A 6250-nucleotide genomic window follows, 5' to 3' on the forward strand; every position below is an offset into this window, starting at 1 on the left:
AAGATGTAAGTTAGTAACAGTTTCTGGCACGAAGTCAATTTATTTATTAGAATGGTTGTAGCAGCAACTGCTCACAAACAAGCAGGCCAAACAGGATGGAGTCTTTTAGATAGAAAGGCCACTAGCCTCTTCCAGGGTCTTCCTCCATAAAACTCCCTCTGGGCCTGCAGACATCACCCACAATACCACTCTTACTGCTAGCATCACCATAACAACAGTAGCAACAGCGTGCAGCAGAGCTGCTGCCAGAAGAGAGAATGGCCCAGCATGACCCTTGAGTCTGTGGGAAGATGCTTGTCATCCCAGGGGCAGTAGTAGCTGTGGTCCCAGGAGGGCTCACTCCCTTTCCTTTTTAGATCTTTATCTCTAATCAATAGAACTGACAGAACTGCACAGAGAGATACAATAGTAAAGACAACCAGGGGTCCCCACCATGCATTAATGCACCTGAAGAGACCATTTGGACCCCCGGACATAAATCTTCACCACTTGCATCTTATTTGCATTCTAAACACAAGGTGCTTTAACCAGACTTAACTCTAGCAGTCAGGTAACTTTTCATTTTGTTCCCTTTGCGGGGGTGGGGGGTGGGGGAGGGGGGGGTGTCAGATTCTTCAGAAGCATTGGGTAGCAACAATTCCTCAGAGGGAATCCTGAGACTGTGGAACATCTCAGGTTGTGCAATCCTACGAGTGCTTGACCATCACATTCTTTCCAGCTCCAGAGGGCACCAAGACCTTCAGTATTTCAAGGTCTGGACTCGGAAGATGGGGGTGTGTTGCTGGGAGTGGTTTTCGAAGTTTGAAAGGCCCCCACCATTCCCAGTTAGGATTTTATCTTCTACTTCTTCGTCATCAACATGGGAGCTCTCAGGTGTTCATGCCCCATATTCTTGTTCTAAAACTCTGAAACTGTAAGTCCCCAATTAAATATGTTGCACCTTGGTCACCTGTCTTATTACAGCAATAGAAAAGTAACCAAGACAGCTTAACATGGCAGCACTTGGTAACGGGTGTACTGGATTGTGCAACTTTTAACTTTGTCTCCTCTTTCTAATTAGGTTCCTGATATATCCTAAGTATGAAGCCATCACAACACTTTATGAGCTTGGCTGAAAAGATACTTCATGATTTTCTTGATGATGCTTGACCGTCCTTTTTTAGTTTTAGCATTATGGTAATAGAAATAACAACAAAAATCAAGTCTTGATTTTCCAGATTTTTTTCCCCCAAGACATGGTAAATACTAGAAACCATCATTGTAATGATTTTTCAAGACTAGACTGATTTCTGAACCCTTGGTTTCCTCAAAGACTGGGATGTTGCCCTTGTCAACTACAGATGGGACCTGCTGATTCCTTTAACTAAGTTGGGCAATTCTGAAAGTCAGAATGAGGAAGCCCCAAACATCCAACCTCAGTTAGCTGTGAACTTAGCTTTGCTCCACCTAGAGGCCATGCTGGCAAGAGAAAGCCATCCATTCCAGGCAGTCACGTGAGCGAAGGTGATTGGTCTCATCCAGAGAATAGACTCATCAGAGCTAAAATGTGCATTTCTGATCATTTCCAGGTAATGAAGCTACTGTTGCTTGTCCAGGCCACACTTTCAGAAGTGTTGGTCTAGCATGCCTGGCTGGTAAGTGTGGGGGTTCTTCAGGTTTTGGTGTTTATGGAATTTCTACTTTCCTGAAGGTCTAGGAATATGTGGCAAGTAGGCTTGAGATGAAATAAATAACTTGCGTTCATAGTTTACATGGTGGTAAGTATTTGTTGATCATCAGTTTGACAGCACCTGGAATTGTCCTGGAGACACACCTCTAGACACACACGTGGAAGATTATAAAGTTATTAGCTCTATTATATAAGGTATTACTAGATTAGGTTAGCTTCTGGACATGCCTGTGAGGGACTATTTTGATTTGACTATGTTGAAGTAGGAAGACCCACCCACTATGGGTGACTGGGATGGTGGATGAGATGAGAGGGAGGAAGTGACTTGAGTACAGCATCTTCCTCTGCTCCCTGCCTGCAGTCAGTACAACAGCTCTCAAGGTCCTGCTGGCTTGCCTGTCTGTGATGGAGTATCTTGCAACTATAAAACAAAGTAAACTTCTCTCCCTTAAATACTGCTTTTGTAAGCATATTTAATCACAGCAACAGAAAAGTAACAAAGACAGTTAGCTTTTACTTAACCTCTTTAAAATCCATGGGAATCTCAGCCAGGAGCCATACCCCATTGTCCAGGAAAACTGGGAATGTAGAGGGAAAAGACACTCTTTTTATAGTGCTTTCCCCTTTCCTAAGAGTTTATTGGAACACAGAAACTCAGAGACAGAAAGTGGTCAGCTGCAATGAACCTGAAGGACACAGACTCCTGTCACCTGGTAGATCCTATCAGTCACAGTAGGATCCCATGAGTCTCAGTGGGACCCATGAGTCACCTGGTGGATCTCATGAGTCACATGATGGATTCCATGAGTCACAGTAGGATCCCTTGAGTCACAGTGGGACCCATGAGTCACATGATGGATCCCATGAGCTCTGCTTCCTAAGCCACTGAACACTTATTTCTCTTTCCCTGCCACCTGAATCTAGTCTCATCTTGCCTGCATCTTCCTGACATGTGTGATGTTTGTAACATTTTGATTTACCACGAGTCTCTGATTTTCCCTTTGTATACTGATGGCCACATTGCTTGTTCAAAAAAAAACACCATGCTTTGATGAATTTACTCCTGGGTCTATCCTATAGCCACATTAATTCAAACTTAATGGTTTGAATTGTGCTTTGCCTAACATTAGTTTTTGTTCACCTTTAAAGGACAGAGCCTTTGACTCATTTTTATCTTTGAGTGGAGTCTTACACTAACCTTCTCTAGGCCTGCACATACAGAGCCTCCGTGTACCCTTTCAAGTGCATAAATTATAAAATATCCCTTTCTCTGATTTGGTGGGTTCCATAGCAAGAACATCCAGGGCCGGACTCTTTATAGATTCATTACATCCTTAGCTTGTCCAGTACAAAGACTGTACACTGTATCAGGCGTGGCACATTGTTCAAAGACTGTACACTATATCAGGGGTGGCACATTGTTCTTAAGCTTTCCTGTGCCTCTGCCCCGTTCACAGTCCACATTCCAGTGTGAGCCCCCAGCTCCATCCACCAGACTGCCCCATTTCAAGGCCTCCAGTTACCAGGAGGCAGGGCCTCCCAGAACTCTCACTGCTATTGCTGACCCACCCTCTACTTCATGAAAACTGTCACCCTTTCAGACCCTTCTCTGTGAGGTTTTGGTCGTGAATCCCACACTTGGGACAGATGAAGCTGCTAAGCCTGCTGCCCTCCCTCAGGCCTGCCTGCCTGCTTCTGCTCATTCTGATCCTTCAGACCCAGAGCTCACCCTGGGTGCCCTTTCCTCTTTCTTTCTCAGTTCAGTTCTAGACACCTTTTCAAATACACGTTCACGTCAAAGAAATACTTATCATCTCAAATCTTAGAAAAAGTAATTTCAGGATAATGCCAGTGGATAAGAGTGGCTGTGATTCATGCTTTCTTTGATTTATTTTTTCAAGGTTTTTTTTTTTTTTTTTTTTGTGTGTGTGTGTGTGTGTGTGTACATACTTATTAGTCACACCTTAAGTAGTTTGCATCCTCTTTTTAATTACTTGAAGTTTTGCTTCTTTAGTCCTTACTCTGTGTGTGTGTGTGTGTGTGTGTGTGTGTGTGTGTATGTGTGTAATTCCAATACTAGTACCCTAGATCATTTTAGGCTCTTAGTGTATACATAGTAAGGCTGCTATCAGGAAAGNGTGTAGAAACTGACAAACTGGCCAGAGCANCATGAATGTTTGCATCTCAGTAACCTCTCTAGGTTTTGTAAGCCACAGTGTTTTGCTTGGCCCTGCATCATTTAATTCACCCTTGGCATTTCTTTGATTAGGCTGAATGGTTTCCTGCATTTCATAATGATATGTGTCCCTTCTTCTGTGCACTGTCTTTGAGTGTCCTTTCAGTTTTCAGTTGTCCTGTGTACCCACTTTCAGTGTGTTAAGGAAACATCTGCTCCCTGAGTTCTTCAGACAGGCTTGCAGGTAGCTCTGCTGGGGACATCTTAGCACTGCAGGAGCACATTACTACTGAAATCTCCATTTGCATTACAACCGCTCAGTCTTGTCTCCCTGGAGTGGACAAAAAGCAACTAGCACCTAGCCAATTGCTATGCATGAGCTCTGTGCTAGTGATTTAATCCAATAATGATCCATCAATGAGGATCCCTGCTCAGTGGATTCCTGTAACTGGACAAGGCTGCCATCAGAGCAGTTCATCAGCATTTCATGGAAAAAACAACAACAAAACAAAAACAAAAACAACCCCCCCAAAACAAAACAAAACAAAAACAAAAACAAAACTCTTGGATAAGCCTAGGAAACTGTAAAGTAAAATAAGTCCTATTTCAGAAAACCCACACTTGCATGGCTAGGGATTGAAATATTGCTGGCAATTATTTGCTCACAGAAAAAAAAATAATAACCTTTTATATCAAAAAGTAACTTTCTCCAAAAAATCACATTTATTGATTCATCTGGTGCTTTATCAAATTCTCTAGACAATTACCATAGCATAGCTTCTAAAAATAGGACACACACATAAAAAAAAAAAGAAAAAAAAACACCTCCTCAGACCAAAAGAAAAAAAAAATCATCATTCACGTTAAACATAGAAACACAAGTTAAACCAAAACCAAAGCATTTTTTCTTTGTGTCATACTCTCAATTTATACTTTCTTTATTCCTAGTTTGGCTTTTTCACAGTTTTGCTATATGTACATACATACAAACATACATACGTAAGCTAAGTTAATACCATCTCTGAGGTTTCAGGCAAATGAGAGTTGAGAAAATTGGCTTTCTGCTGACCGAGAAAGAAGGGAGCTCCTCTTGTCTTTGAGAGGAACTGCCTGCTGCACACCTTGGGACTATTCCATGAGTGTCAGGATGCTCAGGGACTCAGAAACTCTCTCATATCCCCATCTACTGCTTTATAAATGACTAAAGCTCTGGCTGCGAGCTCCAGCTAGAACAGTCTCTCCCAGTGCAGGGGCACTCCCCATTTCCCACCCCACACCCCACACATTTTCTCTTTAGGCCATAGTGTTGCTGACCTGTGTGATCTCAAAAGTGGGTAATTAAAGTGCTCCCAGTGTCCTTCTGAGCCCTGCTTTGCTCTGGCTAGCCCAGCTCACAGCAGCCCCATGCAACATCTCATTCCCTGTACTCACAGCAGACTGAAGCTGTAAGAGGCAGGTGTGAACACCACTGCCATCACCCTCCACAGAGGCTATGTCCTGAGTGGGCCTCTTACTGTGCTTAATGCCCTGTGAGTTGACACAGCTGAAACTTGTAAATAATGCAGCTCTTTGGTAAGTCATACACCAGTGTTTTCCCAAGAAACATAAATCCTCTTCTTCAAAGAATCCATCAATGTGAAAGTGAAGGTTTCCTGAATTGAAAATCTTAGACTCGTTGTGCGAATCATTAACTTCCCTTGCCATCCCTGCCTCCAGACTAGACTTCAAAAGATCAGTTTCCTTTTTCCACTTTGAGTTGTTGGCCCTAGTTACATCTTGTCTCTTTTAAATACATGGGAGCTGCAGGTCTTCTCCTGTAGCCCCTGAAATGGTCTCTCCAAATGCCTGACCTGATCTGGCTGCCCAACTCATTTCTCTTAAATATATCTACAATTCAGATTATTCTTAGGTCATTTGACAAAAACAAACAAACAAAAAAATCCAAACCAAACCAAACCACCAACGAAAAGGAGCAACAATGATACAAAATAAGTTAGGCTTTACTGTAACAATGTGTGAGATGTTGCTAGGTTTGTTCAAGAATACCCACCACAAAATTACAAGCATACAGTGAGATGGTGCTATTTCTATCATATTTCAATAAAAACCCATAGGTCTCAAGACTGCCCTAAACATTTAGAACCATCAGGTACAAATGTTGAAACAATTAAAATCATTGCTATAGCACTGTTAACATTGTTTACAACATACAAAGTTTAATTGCTGTTAATAGCACATTTTAAAAAAAAAAAAAAATGGACCAAAGGGGTTTATGGATACAGAGTGACAACATATTGTTAAATTGGTTACCTTCGAGATGTCTTAATTATGGGAGATATTTTAAATTTACTTTTATTACTTTTAAGTCTCTCTCTCTCTCTCTCTCTCTCTCTCTCTCTCTCTCT

The sequence above is a fragment of the Mus pahari genome, chromosome 8 (assembly GCF_900095145.1).
Source record: "Mus pahari chromosome 8, PAHARI_EIJ_v1.1, whole genome shotgun sequence".
Taxonomy (NCBI): domain Eukaryota; kingdom Metazoa; phylum Chordata; class Mammalia; order Rodentia; family Muridae; genus Mus; species Mus pahari.